The sequence below is a fragment of the Zingiber officinale genome, chromosome 10A (genome assembly GCF_018446385.1).
Source record: "Zingiber officinale cultivar Zhangliang chromosome 10A, Zo_v1.1, whole genome shotgun sequence".
In the NCBI taxonomy this organism is placed as follows: Eukaryota; Viridiplantae; Streptophyta; class Magnoliopsida; order Zingiberales; family Zingiberaceae; genus Zingiber; species Zingiber officinale.
In genome coordinates this window covers 34,383,605-34,406,621 of record NC_056004.1, presented here as the reverse complement: position 1 = coordinate 34,406,621, position 23,017 = coordinate 34,383,605, and the positions used below count along the sequence as shown (strand labels likewise).

At 42.1% G+C, this 23,017-nt stretch overlaps 1 non-coding gene across 1 annotated transcript; it reads right to left on the bottom strand.

Moving 5' to 3' along the window:
• Positions 1-22,714: 22,714 nt before the first annotated feature.
• TRNAC-GCA lies at positions 22,715-22,786 on the bottom strand. Its single transcript has one exon. It is a non-coding gene; the product is annotated as a tRNA-Cys (tRNA).
• Between the last annotated feature and the right edge of the window lie 231 nt (positions 22,787-23,017).

Sequence of the window (23,017 nt, the reverse complement as noted above, 5' to 3'; positions counted from 1 at the left end):
CTCGTGTTCAGGCCAGTCCAATAGCTCCACTATACTCTCCACAGTCTTGAACCAGGCATGGGCGTCCCATGGCTCACAGTTACCGGAGAAAGCTTCCGGCTTCAGCCTCTTCCACTGAATCAGATACGCCTCCTGACGAACCACTGGGGCTGGGCCTACCGGTGGTACAGGTGTCGGTGTCACTGGTGCAGCCGCAGGTATGACTGGCATCGTATTCTGATTCCCTGGTGGGGTAGCAGGGTTCCCTTGCTGATTTATCAGAGTATTTATTATTTGCTGCTGTTCGGTGACCTGACGTTGAAGTTCAGTGACTACATGCATCAGATCAGGTGGAGGTACTGTCTCATCGGCTCTAGTATTGCGTCTTCTAGCCATGCTTATCTTCATGAAATAACAACAAGGCTAGCATAAGTTATTATTATTCCTAATCTACCATCATGTATACTTAGACTAAAACTGTAACTTATAATAATTGAAAATGGAGTAGAGATGCATACTTAAATTAAAGCATTCCTTATCATACATAAAAGAAAATAGCGTAGGCATAGAAATTCTTACTTGGAGCGGCAGGATATAGGCTTGATGTGTGTGTGTAGTGGAAGGCAGATCGACTCTGATACCAAATTGTAACGCCCGCCCTCCCACTGCTTAAGGAGGGACGGAGTTACTTACTTACATACGTGCATAAATATATATAAAATCATGGCAACAAAAACAGTTATTTAAATTTTTAAATCTACACTAATCATCATGCTTATCATACTGAACATGTAGACTTACTAGTATTCATGCATACAACTTAATTAACACCAACTACTTGAAACATAATTCATGATATCATAAGCATACTAGCATGAAACATGAAGAACATAAGTGCATAACTATCCATACTAGTTAAAGTACTATCAAAGCATAAAGATAACACATGGTTCATAAGCAACTTAGAACTTAAAACATATAGCAATTTTCTTCCACCGTGCCACTGCCACACACACACTTGCCCTTCATGCTGCTCCTCTTAGTTTAGCCATTCCTTTCCTTTTTCTGCAGTACAAGGAAACATAAAATTATAAGCCCATAGGCTTAGTAAGTCCCTTTCCTACTCACAAAAATCATGATTCATGCATGAACATAAAGTGATAACATGTTCATTTGGTAAATCATAACATAACATGTGAGAGCATAACATAAAGTCATATCATATCATGTGAGAGCATAAACATAAAGTCATATCATATCATGTGAGAGCATAAACATAAAGTCATATCATATCATGTGAGGACATAAACATAAAGTAGTAACATGATCATCTAAACATCATGGACATATTTCAAGAGCATCTTTAAGAAGCATAAAGAAAAACATATAACATGAACTTGTAAATGCAAGATGATCTTTTGAAAACATGTATCATGAAATGAGTATATGCAAGATGTCCTTTTGAAAACATATATCATATACATACTTAAATATAATCTCAACATGAGGGTCCGGCTTGTACCACATACATACATAAATACACGCATCCTAAATAGATCCAAGGTAGCTAATCTTGAACCTACTAGGAACTAGGCTCGTTTCATAGACCATCGACCTAGGGGCACATATGAGCCCATCCCTTTTACTAGGCCCGTTTCATAGACCATCGACCTAGGAGCACTTGTGGAGCCCACCCTTGGTACAAGTCATACAAAGTAAAATAGCATGTCATATCATGTCATATCATAACATATCATGTTCTTGTCATTTCATAACATTTCATATTCTTGTCATATCATGAAGAGTGCTCTTGATCCCAATTTAAGGGAAGCATCTCATAGGCTTTTCATCTTACGTAAGCCTTGCATAAACATAGCATGATGGCACCAAGTGCACATAACATATAGCATATCATAAAAACATAACATGATAACATGAAATGCACATTATATAGCATCTCATAAAAACATAACATGATAACATGAAGTGCACATATCAATTAACATGGTGACATAACAATTCATATCATATCATAAGAGTCGACATCATACATGATTAAGGTTTTTGAAACTTCCTACAAGCCCTAAATCATGCTTGGCCGAAACATATAAACATACATCATAGATTTTCAAACAACATGGATACATGAAATCAATTACCTAAGTCTTCATAATCATTAATCATAGCATGTAAGACCTTAGGTGTTGGGACCGAAATGTAGCTAGAGGGGGGGGGGGGGGGGTGAATAGCTCTTCGCGTGCTCGGTGTGCTTCGTTGCTTGTTTCTTCAGAGATGTGCAGCGGAAATACAAGAAACAAAACAAACAACGCTAACAAAAGGATTTACTTGGTATTCACCTCACAAGAGGTGACTAGTCCAAGGATCCACACACACACCTCCACTATGAATAACACTCCTTTATGGTAACTACCAAAGGCGGAGAAGCCCTACAAGTTCTCTCTACAAGAAGAAAAGGAAAGGGAACAAAATACAAGCAAAAGCTTACACGTTTGCACAGGAAAACCCTAACCCTAGATTTCTTCTTCTTGTGTAGGAGGCCTCTTGACTTGGAAATGCCTCCAAGAACCCTCAAGATCTGGCGTGAGAACTGTGGAGAAGTGGCTGGAGTCGCTGTAAGGATCAAAGATGAAAGTCGTAGCTCTTCTTCAAGTTCTCTGCGAAGGAATCGAACGTCTGTAGCTAAATACGACGCCAACGGTCGGATCCCAATCGATTGGATTACTCCCAATCGATCAAGGAGGCTTTGGATCGATCGACTGATTGATCCAGAGCGCCTCTGTGCTCTGCGGGAAAGGCCTGGATCAATCGGCTGATCGATCCAAGGCTTATCGTGCGAAATCGCATTCCCCAATCGATCCACTGATCGATTGGGGGCTCTGGATCGATCCATTGATCGATCCAGCCCTGTTCTGTGCGATCGCGCACTCGCCCCAATCGATCCACTGATCGATTGGGTGGAGGCTTGTCGTGAAGACTCGCCCAATCGATCGGTCGATCGATTGGGAATGAGCCAATCGATCGGCTAATCGATCCAGCTCATGATTTCTCCCAAAATCAAGTCTAAAGCCCCCTAAACCAACATCCAGCCAACCATAACCTGTTGGTACATTATGCCTAGCATTTGGTCAACCTTGACCTGATAGAACTCGCTCACCAAGTGTCTGGTCAATCCTTTTGACCCACTTGGACTTTTCTCCTCGTGCCAAGTATCCGGTCAATCCCTTGACCTATTTGGACTTTCCTCCTCATGCCAAGTATCCGGTCAATCCCTTTGACCTACTTAGTCTTTCCAACACCAGATGTCCGATCAGCCTTGATCCATCTGGATTTCCTTGTGTCTGACTTCACTCACCAGGACTTCCTTTTGCCTAGCTTCACTCACTAGGACTTCTCTTCTGCCTGGCTTCACTCACCAGGTCTTTCACCTAGCTTCACTCACTAGGATTTTCACCTGGCTTCACTCACCAGGATTTCCTTCTGCCTAGCTTCACTCACTAGGACTTCTCATCTGCCTGGCTTCACTCACCAGGGCTTTCCATCTGCCTAACTTCACTCACTAGGTCTTTCCATCTGCCTGGCTTCACTCACCAGGACTTTCCATCTGCCTAGCTTTACTCACTAGGTCTTTTCATCTGCCTGGCTTCGCTCACCAGGACTTTTACGTAGCTTCACTCACTAGAATTTCCTCACTGCCTAGCTTCACTTACTAGGTCTTTCACCTGGCTTCACTCACCAGGATTTTCCTTCTGCCTGGCTTCACTTATTAGGACTTTCCTTGCCTAACCTCCAAGTTAGGACTTTCACCTGGCTTCACTTACCAGGATTTTCCAGTCAAGTATCCAGTCATTCTTGACCTACTTGACTCTCCATCACAATCACCACACATGAACAATTGCACCTGCAATCTCCATGTGTTGTCTACATGTATTGTCAAACATGTATTGTCAACCTGTATTGTCAAACCATCAAAACATAAACGTTGAGACTCGAGCTTGACCCACTTCAACCTCAGTCAAACTAGGTCAACCTTGACCTGGGAAATGTTGCACCAAAAATCTCCCAACATTAGGAACCCTAGGTAGCTTCTTAACCTCATTATTCTTATCTAGGCCGAAACATGAAGGCATGTTTTAAATTTTCCTTTAATCAATTTTAAGCATGAAACTTTTGCAACTTACATAGCATAGCAAGTGAGTCCTTTGGTGACCATAGGTGAGGTTCTAACTCTAATTTTCAACCTTGGCCGAAACCTCAAGGTGGTGTTTCTAGGTTTTTCATGCAACATAAGCCATGGAAATTTAACCTAACATTGCATAGGAAATCATACATCATGAGGAAGCATAAAACAAGCATGGTTAGATTTCAAAACCTTGCCCTAGACCTTGTGTTCATCCTTGGCCGAAACCTAAGGTAAGACTCTAGGTTTTGTTTATACATCATATAGAATGAAAACTTAACTAACCACATGTAATAGATCATGTATCATGAAGAAGCATAAACAAGCATGTTTAGGTTTCAATACTTTGCTCTAAACCTTATGTTCCATCTTGGCCGAAACCTAAGGTGAGGTTCTAGGTTTTATTTGTACAACGTGTAGCATGAAAACTTAACTAACAACATGTAATAAATCATGTATCATGAAGGAGCATAAACAAGTATATTTAGGTTTCAACACTTTGATCTAAACCTCATGTTCCATCTTGGCCGAAACCTAAGGTGAGGTTCTAGGTTTTATTTATACAACATGTAGCATGAAAACTTAACTGACAACATGTAATAAATCATGTATCATGAAGGAGCATAAACAATCATGTTTAGGGTTCAACACTTTGATCTAAACCCTATGTTCCATCTTGGCCGAAACCTAAGGTAAAGTTCTAGGTTTTATTTATACAACATGTAGCATGAAAACTTAACTAACAACATGTAATAAATCATGTATCGTGAAGGAGCGTAAACAATCATGTTTAGGGTTCAACACTTTGATCTAAACCCTATGTTCCATCTTGGCCGAAACCTAAAGTAAAGTTCTAGGTATTATTTATACAACATGTAACATGAAAACTTACTAACAACATGTAATAAATCATGTATCATGAAGGAGCATAAACAATCATGTTTAGGGTTCAACACTTTGATCTAAACCCTATGTTCCATCTTGGCTGAAACCTAAAGAGTGAGGTTTTAGACTTTTTGTTACAACATGAAGCATAAATTGTAAACTTGACAACCATAAGTGACCACAACTCCTCATCTTGGCCGAAACTTGCAAGGAAATCCCTAAGTTTTTTTTTCAAAAATCTTTAAACATAAAGCGTACGAAAACTATTGTACTGCAAGTGAGGGGATACTCACATCTCTCGCTTAATCCTCTAAGAGAAGTACCCTTAGTCGTGAAGCTTTTCCTAGAGAGAAAACCTTCTTGCTTGGTTCGGCAATGGTGAGGAAGATGAAGCTTAGTTTCGGTGGAGAGGAAGAGGGAGGAGGAAGAGAAGAAAAATAAAATTTTCTCTTTCCTTTCTCCTTTTATTCCAAATGAAAAGGAAGAAGGAAAAATGAATTTTTCCTTCCCTTTTCTTTTACTCATCCTAAATGAAGGGAGGAAGTAAAACTCTCTTTTCATTGTAAGAAGAGGAAACAAACTTGGACTTCTCCTCTTTAGTGAAGAGAGCCTTCACTTTCCTTACCTTTAACCATAATGTCCCTCTTTTCATATCAGCACACCCCTGCTGGGGCTACTGGTTATAACATGGAACCATTTACTAAGAGGTCCAAGGTTCAATCCTTGGTCATGCCTCTTTTTGGTTCTTTCTATTTTTTTTTTTTTAAAAGAAGAATAAATATGCAACCTATTTAATCATGCATAATTTCATGTAAATTTTCTAGGGATCCTATGGGTGTTACAATATAACCCAATCAACCTGACATTCCCTATGCTACCTTCTATGTTATCCAACTAGGTACATACAGTCAAAAATTAAAGTCCACATGAAATAGGATACATCGATCCTCTATAGACTGACCCAAACTGACAAGGGTATACGGCTAATTCAGTCTTTTCCACGTCAGTACAAAACATGTACTCAAATGTGCTCTAGATACCTATCTAAGCACAAATAACCCAAAGATTCGAACCTCTAAAAAAAGTAGAGTATGATAATCCCCTACTGATCGGATCAACAAAACTAAATCAGTCATCTACTAACTAATCAAGAATATATTGATCCTCCACAAGCAATTAAGGTATATCGATCCACGACTACCCAAATCAACAAGTGTAAATCAGTCTTCTACTGACCGATCTAACAAGAGTAAATCAATTATCTACTGATGAAATTAACTAAGATAACATGGTATTCTACTGGCTAAGTCAACATGAATATGTAGATACTATCCACTATCCAGCTAATAATAGGAGAGGCTGATATGTGTCTCCATCTCCTAACCAACTAGTAGTAACAGAAGCTAAAACTACTGGTGGTATAATATGAAAAATCACCAGAGACTGTAATCCTTAATCTCTATTAAGGTCGACCAAGATCAGTGGCTAACCTATCACATGTAATATGTGCTACAACAACCAGACAGGTACTAAATAAAAAGTGCTAATACATGTCATAACTATCATAGTCTACAATGCATACACTAACAAAAAGGTAGGATAACAGTATACCAATATACCTCCGATAGCTTGGAGATGTCCTGCTGCTGCATGTTCCTAAAACTCGAAAAAGTCACATCGAGAAAACTAAAACACGAAATCTGAAGCACAGGAAATAAAACTCGTAAACCGTGCTATGATACCAATAAATTGGTATCAGATAAATCTCGAAATCTGTAACACGATATACAAACAAGTATCGCCAACTTGGCTCTGATACCAAATAAATTGTCACGCCCCGGGGAAGTCCCTGTCCAAAGAAATTTCGGCAGCATCTCCCCTGTACGGCTGACAATCTGAATCATTTCTATAGATACAATATACCTCAGCCACAGACGGCTGGAATATACACAAACACGCAGTTTATATGCAGCCTACTCGGCTGATACAATAAAAATACCACCACGCAGTTATATGTAAAACTAACAGCCCACTCGGCTGTACCAAAACCAAACACAGCGAAAATATAATGGACAACACATACAAACTAAAAACGAAGACTGCTAGCCGGCTAGGCTTACACCACACAACAAAACAACACTCCAGAAACAAAACCGGAACACAAAGCTAAATACACAAATTTCATATACCAAAAATAGAAATAACATAAGCGAAGACAGGTCTTCTGATGTGATGTGGGGACCGACAGGCAGGATACTCCAAGCGACTCCATAAACAACCTGGTACCTAAAAAAGATAGTGTCCACGGGGGTGAGTTCAACAACTCAGCAGATACCTAGTTGACATGTATAGTAAACTATAACAATTAGTAATAACTATAGAGTACAGTCTCTTGGACAAAAGCTAGAAGATGCACAATAGAAAAGGCTGAAGAGAACTGTACTCACCAGGGCCTCCTATCAGAATAGTCAGGTCGTCAGACCGAAAGTATCATAAATCCTGTATGCATGTCAAACATATGCATCCATCCAAATGCAACTGATGCGGATATGGTTTGGGGCAGTAGAGTAATTAGGAGGAGGAGGGATGATAGTTTGGTCTTTTAACGCATTAAGGGCTTTAGTGTTTATAAAGAACACTGTTCACATGGGTTAGAGAGAGGTCGGTTCAAGTATCCTTCGTCGCCAGCCAAGGGAGAGCTTCCTCCTCACGCCCATCGCCAGCGCCGACGAAGCCATTGGCGCTCCCCTTCTCCTCACCTCTACCTCCTTTCCTCCGGCCTCCTCACTCCAGTACTGCCACCGGGAGGAGGTGGTCTTCGCTCTTGGGTTCGCTGCGCCGCCGCCCCCGTCATTTTGCTCTACGCCACTGCAACCCAGCCAACCAGCATCACCTACTCTTCCGTTGCCATGTGTCACCACCAAGAAAGGAGAGTGGGAGGCCTACCTTAGGGATCGGGAGCCGCAGCCACTCACTGGAGCGGTCACGGGCAGATCGCCATTGTCGTCGTGCACCCCTATAGCGCCTTGCGACGTCTACGCCCCTTTTTTGGTCAGCGTCTCCAGCAACCTTAGATGGCTCTACAGCCGACCACAGCGGCTTTACCACCGCTGTCTCCACCGCTTGCGGCGCAGGCCCGATCTACTACCGCATCTCCGGCAGTCATCGGTTGTGTATCCGGCTATCAAGCCATTGTGATTGGTCCTTCGTATCACCATTGGTATTGTGAGTTGTGGTTACTAATCGGCCTATGACTCGTGATTGTATGTTGTATTCCGGCCTGCGAGCCATTGTCACATTCCGGCCTGTGTGCCGATGTCACAAGCCAGTCGTGTCGTCGTTGTACTCCGATTGTGTGCCACCTTTCGGACCCATGTCGTATTCGGCTCCGCGTCGTCACCTCCGGACCCAGCTCCTCTTCGGGCGGCTCAGATACATCCACTCTTCTGGGTCATGACGACTCGATCAGCACCGCAAGCAGCTCACCTATCCATCCGAGGGCGCCCCCCCCCCCCCCCCGGGCCAGGGTACGTTCTCGTGCTCCTTACTCGTGTATTTATTTCTCCATTAGTATCTGGCTGCTCATATATTCGTGGGACTCACCTCGAGCATCGAGCTACTAGGGACCGGGGTAACCCGGTCGCTGGCCACAGGTGTTGTTGACCAGAGGACTTCGGACGACTCGGTCAACATGGAGGACAGCTCACCACCGGGTCGTGGGGATGCGGTCAACCTTCAGGACACGACACGCCGGCAGGTCCGTCTTCTCAGCTTCCCGACATGATCAAATTGGCGTCGTCTGTGGGAACGCGCCTGGTCTGGAACGTGAAGACGGACGACCCAGAAAGTTCCGACATCCTCATGGCCTTGAGGGGTTTCAACGAGTATATCATATCCTCCTCACTCCACGGGTATTCGGGAGTCGAGAAATTGAGTCAGATCCTCTACTGGTCGGCGGGTTAGTTTTTCAGCTACATTCTCTTTCGGTCATAGAATTTATCATAATTTCTCGAGCGAGGACTCCCGTGCCGATCGGCCGGGCGTATATTATCTGAGCCACCGGCTCGATGTCGAAGACCTCGTGCCGATCAACCAGGCGTATATTATCCGAGCCACCGGCTCGATCTTGAAGACCCCGTGTCGATCGGCCGGGCGTATATTATCCGAGCCACTGGCTCGATGTCGAAAACCCCGTATCGATCGACCGGGCGTATGTTATCTGAGTCACCGGCTCGATGTCGAAGACCCCAAGCCGATCGGTCGGATGTATATTATCCGAGCCACCAACTCGATGTCGAAGACCCCGTGCCGATCGGCCGGGCGTATATTATCTAAGCCACCGGCTCGATGTCGAAGACCCCGTGCCGATCGGTCGGGCGTATATTATCCGAGCCACCGACTCGATGTCGAAGACCCCGTGTCGATCGGCCGGGCGTATATTATCGGAGCCACCGTGCCGATCGGCCAGGCGTATATTATCCGAGCCACCGGTTCGATGTCGAAGACCCCGTGCCGATCGGCCGGGCGTATATTATCTGAGCCACCGGCTCGATGTCGAAGACCCCATGACGATCGGTCGGGCGTATATTATCCGAGCCACCGGCTCGATGTCGAAGACCCTGTGTCGATCGGCCGGGTTTGAGTTATGCTTGAAGACCGTCGAGCGGCGACGTTAAATCCCAGAGTCGAACCGACGACTATAAAAACCCTGGCTTGAAGATCGTCGAGCGGCGACGTTAAATCCCAGAGTCGAACCAGCGACTATAAAAACCCCGGCTTGAAGACCGTCGAGCGGCGACGTTAAATCCCAGAGTCGAACCGGCGACTATAAAAACCCCGGCTTGAAGACCGTCGAGCGGCGACGTTAAACTCTAGTGTCGAACCGGCGACCATAAAACCCCGGCTTCATGGACTAGTTCATCGGATATCCTTTCTCCCCTGTGCGGGGTCAAGCTTATTAGATCTTCTATCTCCCCCGTTCGGGGTCGAGTGGTATTCACTGGTCTCGGACCAGCTTCAGTTATTTCATCTCCCCTGTTCGGAGTTGAGCGATTATTATTAGTCTCGGACCAGCTTCGAATATTGTATCTCCCCCGTTCGGGGTCGAGCAGCCTTCACTGGTCTCGGACCAGCTTATCAGATATTCTATCCCTCTCGTTCGGGGTTGCATAGTCTGCACGGGCATCTACCTCCCCCGTTCGGGGTTGAGTGGTCGTCACTGGTCGCGGACCAGCTTATCGGATATTCTAGCTCCCCGTTCGGGGTCGAGTAGTTTTCGTGAGCATTTATCTCCCCCATCCGGGGTCGAGCAGTCTTCGACAGCATATCGGATATTATTATCTCCCCCATCTTGGGTCGAGTGGTCGTCACTGGGCTCAGGTCAGCTTATCAGATCTCTTATCTCACCCGTTCGGGGTCAAATATCTTTAATGATCGCAGGCGAAAGTAGGTCCACTGGTTTCGGACCAGGATATCTCACGAACCCTATGCCCGCTCGGCTAGAGACTTTCGCGTCCATGCGCCTCTATTTCCCGGGAAACGCTTCCGTTCAGTTCACGGGTGATGCGTCACACTCGGCCTCGTCCGCCCGGCTTCTATCCACCCGATCGACACCCCTTCGATGGCCCGGTCGGCATCTTCGCGGTCGCGCGCTCGGCATCGCTCGGGCGCTCGGCACCCCACGGGTCGCTCGTCCGCTCGGCGTCGTTGCCATCTCATGTGATACCGTTACTACAGCGAACGCTCGCATGGCATTATACGAGGGGTTTGACGATTTGAGCCGGTTATTGAGAGTCAGCCTTTGTGATAGACTGTCTAGTCAGTCGGACTCGCGCCTCCTTCGACTAGACTTGAGGGGGAGGCTTGTGATGCGGATATGGTTTGGGGCAGTAGAGTAATTAGGAGGAGGAGGGAGGATAGTTTGGTCTTTTGACGCATTAAGGGATTTAGTGTTTATAAAGAACACTGTTCACACGGGTTAGAGAGAGGCCGGTTCAAGTATCCTCCATCGCCGGCCAAGGGAGAGCTTCCTCCTCATGCCCATCGCCGGCGCCGACGAAGCCATTGGCGCTCCCCTTCTCCTCACCTCTACCTCCTTTCCTCCGGCCTCCTCACTCCAGTACTGCCACCGGGAGGAGGTGGTCTTCGCTCTTGGGTTCGCTGCGTCGCCACCCCCGTCACTTTGCTCTACGCCACTACGACCCCGCCAACCAGCATCGCCTACTCCTCCGTCGCCATGTGTCGCCACCAAGAAAGGAGAGTGGGAGGCCTACCTTAGGGATCGGGAGCCGCAGCCACTCACTGGAGCGGTCACGGGCAGATCGCCATTGTCGCCTTGCGACGTCTACGCCCCTTTTTTGGTCAGCGTCTCCAGCAACCTTAGATGGCTCTACAGCCGACCACAGCGGCTTTACCACCGCTGTCTCCACCGCTTGCGGCGCAGGCCCGATCTACTACCGCATCTCCGGCAGCCATCAGTTGTGTATCCGGCTATCAAGCCATTGTGATTTATCCTTCGTATCACCATTGGTATTGTGAGCTGTGGTTACTAATCGACCTATGAGCCGTGATTATATGTTGTATTCCGGCCTACGAGCCGTTGTCACATTCCGGCCTGTGTGCTGATGTCACAGGCCGTCCATGTCGCTGTTGTACTCCGATTGTGTGCCACCTTTCGGACCCATGTCGTATTCGGCTCCGTGTCCTCACCTCCGGACCCAGCTCCTCTTCGGGCGGCTAAGATGCATCCACTCTTCTGGGTCATGACGACTCGATCAGCACCGCAAGCAGCTCACCTATCCATCCGAGGGCGCCCCCCGGGGCCAGGGTACGTTCTCGTTCTCCTTACTCGTGTATTTATTTCTCTAATAGTATCTGGTTGCTCATATGTTCATGGGACCCACCTCGAGCATCGAGGTACTAGGGACCGGGGTAACCCGGTCGCTGGCCACAGGTGTTGTTGAGCACAGGAGTTCGGATGACTCGGTCAACATGGAGGACGGCTCACCACCGAGTCGTGGGGATGCGGTCAACCTTCAGGACACGACACGCTGGCAGGTCCGTCTTCTCAGCTTCCCGACAGGATCAGCAGCATATAAGTGCAACAAACACAATCAGTAAATGAATAAATGCATATGATGCCAATGACATGGTCACCCCTGACGTCAGTCAGCCATCTCAAACACAATGGTGAGACTGAATGGGTAGGGTTGTGACAACCGTGCACTCTGCCATCACTGCTCCTGATGAGTGATCGAGTGGACGGGATGCTGTCGGAGTACACCTATCCTTCTACCCTAAATCATAAGTGGGGGAGCACAATGCTCTCATCTCCTGGTACACGATGACGGAGAGGGATCCCTGACATGCTACCACGCTGCATCACACTACCCATGAGCGGACCAACGGAGCACCGACAGAGCAAAACTGACATGCTACCACGCTGCATCACGCTACCCATGAGCAGACCAGTGGAGCACCGACAGAGATAAAACTGGCGATGTGCTCAACAATAATGGAGCAGACTATCGCGCAGCATGCAATCATGCGAATGATGCATAACACTAAGCATGACAGAATCTTGAACAGCATAGCAATATCCATATATATATATATAATGGGTACCATAGGACAATAAACCAAATCAAAGGTACACAAATCAGATAAGGTATAAAAACCTAGATCCTGAACATAATAAACACATGGTTGTGTCACTACCCCTATAAGCATGTATAATCAGGTAGGTACTAACATGAAGTGCATAATAAGTAAACAAAACAAGCATGTAACAGGTATCAGACAGTGACCAACCGAAGCAAAGATGAGCATAATTATTATTAAAGGTTATAACCTACTAAACATATCAACATGACATTATCAAAGATAAGTCAAGGTACCCGCCTCAAATAGCAGGTCCAATCCAGTCAAATCCAACGTCGAGATACTCGTCCCGCGTCAAAGTCCTGCAACCACATAACGCATGGTACAACTAGGTCAAATATGAACTAGTGAGCTAAATCTATCATGAACCTGTTGGATCGAGAAGCGCTAGAGGGGGGGTGAATAGCGCTCGTGGCTATTTTGTTTGATTATCAGAAAACTATCAGAGTTATTAAAATGCAGCGGAATAAAATAAAGACAAAGACACAAAGGGATTTACTTCGTTCGGAGCCTAAGGCGACTCCTACTCGAAGGCCCGCGATCCTTGATCGCTTCCGGTGGGCAACAACTATAATTCGTGAAAGTTACAGATTAATTACAATTCAAAGCAGTAAAAGATTATACCGACAACAGAAAACTAAATCTGAAGCTCCGGGTTGTCGGGATGTCGTTTACAGCACTTTCTGGATCGAGTCGTTAGCAGCTTGTCGCAAGGAGATTGCTTAGAAGATTGTTATATTGAAGCTACACCTCAACCCTCCTTTTATATGCGGTTCCGGGCGCCTGGATCCCTTCCAGGCGCCTGGAGTGTGACGTGGCCAACCAACCAGGATGCTCCACGTGGCGAAGTCGCGCAGGGGATAAACTTTGGTCCCAGGCGCCCTGTCGGGTAGTTCAGTTGGGGGTGCCAGCGAGTCTGGATCCTCCATCTATTTTTATTTTAACTTAAGTTGAAATTTACTTTTAATTAATTTCGAATTGAATTTCGAATTTTAATTTAATTTCAAATTTTTGATTTGTAATTTGAATTTTTGAATTTTAATTTAATTTCGAATTTTGAATTTGTAATTTTAATTTTAATTTTAATTTTGAATTTTGAATTTTTGAATTTTAATTTAATTTATTTGAATTTTTTAATTTTAATTTAATTTCAAATTTTGAATTTGTAATTTTAATTTTAATTTGAATTTTGAATTTTTGAATTTTAATTTAATTTCGAATTTTGAATTTGTAATTTGAATTTTTTAATTTTAATTTAATTTCGAATTTTGAATTTGTAATTTGAATTTTGAATTTTTGAGTTTTTGAATTTTAATTTTGAATTTAATTTGAATATTAATTTGAATATTAATTTCAATATTAATTTGAATATTAATTTCAATATTAATTTGAATATTAATTTGAATTATGTTCTTAATATTATTTTTCTATTAGCTCCCCCTGGATCATAGCCTCGATATGGTCTATCAAGGTAATAGATTTGATCCTTGGGGACCCAATAGTGACCAGTTCCAATCCAAATTAGATTTTGGCACCCATGCTTGGACAATTTTTCTATTATTTCTATTAACTAGCGATAAATATGATTTGTATTTTAGTTTAGTTTTAAATCCAAGTCCAGTTTTGTTATAAACGGCTCGCTGTTTTCCAAGAATCAGATCCAGATTCTTGGAGCCCAAGGTGAACCGTTCCAACGTGTCCTTGAGTTCTTTAATTTGAGCTTTCAAATTGGAATTTTCTTCCTCAAGTTGTTGAACTTGAGTTAGACTTCCAATTTGAACTGACTCATTTAAAGAACTCGAGTCAGTCGCTTCCTTAAGGGTTGTTACCTCCTTTTGGAGTGACTTGACCCGGACGTTGGATTTAGCCAATTTCTTTAATAAGTAAGGAATTAAATTTTTTGAATCATCTAAATCAATACTAGAAATTAAAGCACTTACAGTGGTTTTGGGTCCTTCGGAAACGAATGTGGATTCGTGGCTTCGCTCGGAATCTGTTTCTGACTCGCTCTTCGTTTCGGATTCGAACTCAGACTCGGTGTCGATAATGTTCGCTATTACTGGTAGAGCAAGAAGGCTCGCTTGCTCTTCTTCATCCGACTCGGATTCGTCTGATGACTCGGACCAGGTTGCCTTTAATGCTTTCTTTCTCTTCTTCTTGTTTGGACAATCTGGCTTGTAGTGCCCCTTTTGGTTACAGCCGTAGCACATGACTCCAGTCTTGTCTTTTGTCTTCGTTTGAGTCACCTTTTTTAGCTTGCATATCTTTCGTACAAGCTTTACCAGTTCGGAAATAGCCTCATCATCGTCTTCGTCCTCTGTGTCTGATTCGTCTTTGGACTTGGGTTTGGATTTGCGCCTTGACGTCGGTTCGCGAGTTCTGCTAGTACCTGAAACCAAAGCAACATCTTTCTCGACCGGGCGTGCATTAGTCTGCTCATGCAATTCTAATTCGGAAAACAATTCATCTAGTTTTATTGAGGATAAATCCTTGGAAACTTTGTAAGCATCAACCATGGATGCCCACAAAGTGTTCCTCGGAAAAGCGCTTAGCGCGTACCTTATTACGTCTCGATTTTCCACCTTTTGGCCGATCGCATGAAGCCCGTTGAGTAGGTCCCGGATGCGTGCGTGAAGCTGGTTCGCCGTCTCACCTTCCTGCATTTTAATATTATATAATTTATTTAAAATTAAATCACGCTTACTTACTTTAGCGTCTGACGTGCCCTCGTGCAGCTCGATTAGTTTGTTCCACAGCTCCTTCGCACTTGAAAATGGTCCGACTCTATTCAGTTCTTCTTTTGTCAACCCGCATTGTAGTATGCATCAGCTTCGACCTTCTTTCTTATGCTGGTATCCCAGTTAGTGCATGAAACGAGTTCTCCAGCGCCGTCAAGTGGTAGCTCGAGACCGGTCTGGATGATGATCCACATCTCGACTTGCGTCTTGAGATGGTAGATCATCCGGTTCTTCCAATAGGCAAAGTCTTCGCCGGAGAAGAGCGGGGGGCGAGAAGTGCTAAAGCCTTCTTGGAGGGCCATTTTAAAAGAACCTTGCCCACAAAAAAAAATAGCAAAAAAATGTACCAGGACTTGATCCTGGATTAGCAGTGCGGTATGGAAGGATAGAAATAGAAGTTCACCAGTTTCGAGAAAAAATAATAAAATAATAATAAAATATTATTAAAAAATATTTAAAAACTATTATTTTAAATTTTGCCAAAGTCAATATTTTAACAATACTAATAAACCGTGAAAGGATGAAAATGAATTTTTTGAAAATAATTTTGGAGGGAAAAAATATTTTTAACCTATATAAACGACAAAGCCACGAAAAATGCTTGAATGGTGGTTGCACCAGTTCAAAGCGACCCCGCTCTGATACCAATTGTTGGATCGAGAAGCGCTAGAGGGGGGGGTGAATAGCGCTCGTGGCTATTTTGTTCGATTATCGGAAAACTATCGGAGTTATTAAAATGCAGCGGAATAAAATAAAGACAAAGACACAAAGGGATTTACTTCGTTCGGAGCCTAAGGCGACTCCTACTCGAAGGCCCGCGATCCTTGATCGCTTCCGGTGGGCAACAACTATAATTCGTGAAAGTTACAGATTAATTACAATTCAAAGCAGTAAAAGATTATACCGACAACAGAAAACTAAATCTGAAGCTCCGGGTTGTCGGGATGTCGTTTACAGCACTTTCTGGATCGAGTCGTTAGCAGCTTGTCGCAAGGAGATTGCTTAGAAGATTGTTATATTGAAGCTGCACCTCAACCCTCCTTTTATATGCGGTTCCGGGCGCCTGGAGTGTGACGTGGCCAACCAACCAGGATGCTCCACGTGGCGAAGTCGTGCAGGGGATAAACTTTGGTCCCGAGCACCCGGACACTCTTTTTCCAGCAGGTTCCTCACCTGCAAACAAAGGTTAGTCCGAGCAAAATACCCTGCAAGACAGTGTTAGAATATGATAAAACATAGTAAGGAATAAACGACGGTCTTGATCGTCTGAATCGACTTTGGATTTCCAGGAAACCCTAGGTCAACGACGCCTCTCTGTTCCCTCTGCGGGGAACGCGTCCTCACCTACTCCACTCAGGAGATTTACCTGTTGCCAGTCGATCCTCCAGATCGACTGGACTTTTGCTCAGCACTCGACGCTTCCGGACTTTCTGCTGGACATCCGCTTCCCGGCCAGTCTAGTCTTTCACCTGGTTCGCGACACCAGGACTTTTCACCTAGGGTTACCACCCCCTAGGACTTTTGCCTGAAGCCATCGACCTGCCAAGACTTTCCGCATAGGGTTACCACCCCCTATGACCTAGGGTTACCGCCCCCTAGGGTTTTCCCTTTGCCTAACCGCAGTTAGGACTTTTCTCCACCTAGGGTTACCACCCCCTACGACCTAGGGTTACCACCCCCTAGGGTTTTCACCTGCCTAACCGCAGTTAGGACTTTCCTGAAGCACTCATTCAACATGTTAGATAATAAACATCTTAACTTTGAATCCTTTGCCATTATCAAAACTCAGGTTCGATCGTCGGATGCTTCCCGCACCAACAGAACCAAATAGCTAACTTGACCCTAATTTGATTAGGGATCCATTCTCGTTAGTTCATTTAAATTTAACTCAATTCATGAACCCTTATAACCTACAAACTCACCAAATTTGTCGTAGCTAATGGTGGCTCACGACTGAAAGGGTTTCCACCATCGAAAGATGATCTACTGCTGCCCACTCTTTTCCTGCTAACATAATAATTCCGAATCAACTAATCCAATCTATCATTTCAGAAATGAAATGAAATTCTATACACTTCTTACCCCAATCCAAATATGTAGCCACTCCGTGAAGGATCCAGTGGTTGCTGTGATGAGGAGGAAGCTCTCCAGGCCATCCCACAATCCTTCAGAAAAGAACATCACTGTTGGAATCAAACGGATCAAGAACAAGATCAAGCAGTGGAGTTTACGGATCAAATCAAGGAATGAAAATCACTAGTCCAACCATAACCTAATTCCAACCAAATCTATTCATCTTACCTCTTCTTCTCCACTGGTGAAATCCACTGGAGAACTCTTCAAGTGGCAGCGATCCTCTGCCTTCAGCCCTTCCCTGTTGTTTCCCCCTTCCAGCGACAACTATGCCCGACGGTAGGACGTCCACAGCGAAGATTGAAGAGGAATGAGTCGGCGATGCAGAGAGGCACGGCTGGGGTTGCGATCGGAAGCTAGGGCTCGGAGAAGGACGACGGTGTCGCGAGCCCAGGGAGGAGGAAGTCGGCTGGCTATGGACCCAACCTAGGGCACAGGAAATCGACCGAATCAGGCGGCGGTGCTAGGGCACAGACGACGGCGGCGCTGGGTCGGACCTGGTGGCCGGCGACAGTGCTAGGGCAAAGGGACCGAGGTGTCTACGGGTGGCGGCGTCGTCGGGTGGAGAAGGCACGGTCGAGACGATGGCTAGGGCACAGCGACGGCAAATCAGAAGAGGAAGAAGATGAAGAGGAGAAGAAGAAAACGACACAGTGAAGAATTCGGGAGAAGATCAGGGAAGAAACCGGAAGAGAAAGGAAACCGTTGGGTGAGGGCACGTGGGCACGGTTCGGCGGAGGAAAATAAGAAAAAGAAAACAAAAAGGGAAAATTGAACTTTTCCTCGCTTAAATTGGGTAGCCTAAACAGGATTTCCCGGGGCCCCGTTTTTATCCCCATAAACTCGTCCATACGAGCTTCGAAAAATTCCTGAAAACTTCTCAAAAATTCCAAAAAATTCCATTATCATTATTCGACATTTTTTTACAGTATTTTACAAATATGCATCTGCTAGAGTTGACCATTCGGGTAGTCCTGGGAAAGCATTATGCACGTATCTTAGCGAATTTCTGTTGGTTACCTTTTCTCCTAGATTCATGAGTTTGGTAATCAGCTCCTTTAGCTTGGATTGCAGTTGAGCGGTCATTTCACCTTCCTTTAGTCGAAGATTCGTAAGTTGGTTCCGAAGTAAATCTCTTCTTGTGAGCTTAGCTTCGGAGGATCCTTCATGAAGTTCTAAGAATTTTTTCCAGAGATCTTTTGTAGATTTGTAGACTTGGATTCTGTTGACCTCTTGTGGTGGCAGCGCACTTAGCAAATAGAATTCTGCTTTTCCGTTGGCCATAAATTTGACTTGTTCTTTCTTCACCCAATTTTCCTCTTTCTTTAGCTCGTCGTTGCTGTCAGTAGGTATTGCAAAGCCATTTTTCAAAATTAGAAATATATCGAAATTGGTTTTGAAATATACCTCCATTTTCTTCTTCTAGTGGGTGAAGTCTCCCTCAAACTTCGACGGGTGGATACTTGTTCTGACCATCATCTTTTGTAATTTGTTCAGCGATTAGTTCTTCTAAAGTGGTTGGGCTCTTATACGAATTGAAGGTCCCTTGTAGCGAGTAAGAAGAGGGTGAATTACCCTGCATAATATAAAATAACGAATACCTTTCTCAAACTATCAGGCGTTAAACAATTACACACTTAATCAAAAGAATAATAGAATTAAAAGAGTACCAGACAAATAATTTTTACTTGGTTTACAATCATAGGATTACTACTCCAAGGAAAATAAGCTCACTATGAAGATCTTCTCGAACAAAATATCGAAGGCAGAGAAACCTCGTACATGAAAATTAAGCTCGAAAATTAAGAACAAAACGAATTTTGAAGTATAGAAGTGTGTTGTTCAAAATGAAGAAGACTAGTACTCTATTTATAGTCCACTAGTCGAAACTGACCATTTGCTGAAGTGGTACGGTACGGGTGCCTAGACCCTCTCTGGGCACCCCCAGCATGACAAAACTCATCTTCTCGCAAACGACTACGCAATGGATAAGAGATAAAGTTTTATCCGTCTCTGGAAGCCTGGACCATTGTTGACTCGGACCGAAAACTAATCCGAAGCGTTGAGCCACCCCTGGGGCACCATGGTGGTCCAAGCGCCTGAACCAGCTGGTCTGGGTGCTCAGATCAGTTAGCTTTGGCTGGCTGGTCTAGCATTTTCTCTGATCGCTTGGGTGATCTCGGCCATCCAGAATTAAGTCAACCCGAACTCATCTTATGACCTTCTTCTTGAGCAATTTTCCACTCTAGCTTCTCGTCCCTTGAAAACGCCACGTGCTCCCTTCTCATCTACTAGTGTATTCTTCTGTAGCACCTCGTTCCTTGGATGCACCAAGCCCGTCAACTCTTTTCCATGTCATCCTTCTTGCTAGCTGCGTTTCTCACTCAACTTCTTGTACTTCTAAATTCCTGTACACTTAGACACAAGGATTAAAATACTACATGACCTAACTTGATTTGATTGATCACATTAAATTTACCACAAAATACTTACATAAACCATGTTTATAAACTTTAAAAAGGCCTTATATGGGATAAAACAAGCTCCTCGGGCTTCATATAAACGATTATCAACGTTTCTAGTAACAAACGAGTTTCATAGAGGGAAAATTGATCCCACCTTATTTTTTAAAAATAGTGGTAATGATATACTTGTGGCCCAAGTATATATAGATGGCATTAATTGTGGTTCCACAAACAAAGATTTTTTAAATGAGTTCATCAATCACATGGAGAGTGAGTTTGAAATGAGTTTCATTGGTAAGTTGACATTTTCCTAAGTTTACAAATTAAACAAATAAAAGAGGGAATCTACATTCATCAATGTAAATATGCAAAAGAGTTATTTAATAAATTTAGAATGAAAAATATCAAAGATATATCTACACCCATGACCACTAGCACTAAGTTAGATAGTGATTTTGATGGAAAAGAAATTGACTCTAAGGTGTATCGTAGTGCTATAGGGAGTCTCCTTTATCTTACGGCTAGTAGACCTGACATACTGTTTATCGTGGGTATGTGTGCAAAGTATCAATAGTATGTCAAGGAGTCATATTTGAGTGTCGTTAAGCGAATTCTTCGACATCTCAAGGGAACTCAAAATGTATACCTTTGGTATCCTCAAATTGAAACTTTTGATCTAGTGCGATATACCGATTCCGATTATGCCGGATGCAAATTAGATTGCAAAAGTACCAATGGTGAATGTCAATTTCTAGGGTTCTCTCTAATAATTTAGTCAAGTAGGAAACAACATTGTGTAACTCTCTCCACACCCGGAATGGAATATATTGCTATGGGAGAGTATGTATCACAATTATTGTAGATGCCCCACACTCTAGAAGATTATAAACTCACTTATAAAAATATCCAAGTTCTTTGTGATAATGTGAGTACAATAAATTTGACAAGAAATCCTGCCCATTATTTAAAAACAAAACACATAGAGGTCAAGCATCATTTTATTCATGGTCATGTGACTCGGGGTGATATCGTCTTTAATTATATTCAGTCAAAATCAAACTTCACCGACATTTTCATTAAACCTCTTTCTGAAGTTGAATTTAGTTTTCTTCAAAGGGAATTGGGAATGTATTGTATTGACTTGAAGTTTCCTTAACCTTTGTTTTGCCTCTCACAAAAACATAGAATTTTTCTTGTTTGTTCTCTTGATATGTTTAGATGGGAGTGAAAGGTTAGGAACAATTCTCTTGGTCATAATGCTTATTATAATGCATTATAATATGCTTTCTAACGTCGTCAGCCCAAAGTATTTATAAATGATTCTTTATTCGCAGTGTTGTCAATCCTAAGATGTGGAACTTAAAAGAATCAGAGAAAATTACTGATAAGAAAAAATCTTAATAATATGCTGTAGCTAAATTTGAACTCTATATCCTTGATTGATTAATGAGAAAAATTCCTAATAATATGTAGTAGTTGAGTCTCGAACTCTAGATATTTAATTGATTAATAAAAAAAATCCAATAATATACGATAGTTGAACCTTGAACTTTAGATCCCTAATTAATACGTGAAATTACTAATAAATCTTGAAATTATTTTTAGTGTGAAATGAAAAAAAAATATTAATGTAATTAATTCACCAAATTAATTGAGTGTTAGTTAGTAATGGGTATAGATTTTTAATAAAATAGTAAGATTAATGGAGATTATAATTTCTAATACTCTATTTTAAAAATATATATATAGAAAAATTATATAAATTTAGTTGTATTTTACAAATATACCCACCATTCATTTATCGAAATATTTATGTGATCATATGTTTTGAATTGGATTTAAAGTATTTAAGTAATTCATTATTAATCTAATTTAATTTTAGACTTCACCAAATTAATTGAGAATTAGTTAGTAATGAGTATAAATTTTTAATAAAATAGTAAGATTAATGGAGATTATAATTTTTAATACTCTATTTTAAAAATATATATATATAAAAATTATATAAATTTAGTTGTATTTTACAAATATACTCATCATTTATTTATCGAAATATTTATGTGTTCATATTTTGAATTGGATTTAAAGTATTTGAAGTAATTCATTATTATAAAAAATTCAATAATTTATATGTTATAATATATTTTTTTAATATTTCATTAGACACAGTAATCAATAAAAAAATTACTCTTAAACAATTGTGTGAAAAAAGAAAACAAAATAATTATAATATTGTTTGAGGACGTTTGTTTTTTTTTAAAAAAAATCATCTTAGTTATAATTAAACTGTTAGAGATATATATATATATATATACTATATTACTATCCTAATATCTTAAACCATTAAAAAAGAATTTATACTATATTTTGAATTGGATTTAAAGTATTTGAAGTAATTCATTATTATAAAAAATTCAATAATTTATATGTTATAATATATTTTTTTAATATTTCATTAGACACAATAATCAATAAAAAAAATTACTCTTAAACAGTTGTGTGAAAAAAGAAAAAAAAATAATTATAATATTGTTTGAGGAGGTTTGTTTTTTTTTAAAAAAAAATCATCTTAGTTATAATTAAACTGTTAGAGATATATATATATACTATATTACTATCCTAATATCTTAAACCATTAAAAAAGAAAATATTTAAAAAGGGCCCAACCGGGTTCGAACCGGTGACCTATTGATCTGCAGTCAATTGCTCTACCACTGAGCTATGGACCCTTATTGTACTATGTAATATTTATAAATACTTTATTTACAAGTTGCGATTTTTTTAATATAATTTTTTTAATAAGTTTTAGTTAAAATCAAGTCTCTTTTACCAGCAACAAACATTATAGGGTGAATTTAATGCACAACATGAAAGAGTAGTGTTTGCCAACTTAGAATCTATCAGCATGTTTGTTCGAAACACTAATTTAATAGTCGCATAACAATTAGAACCCTCAAGAA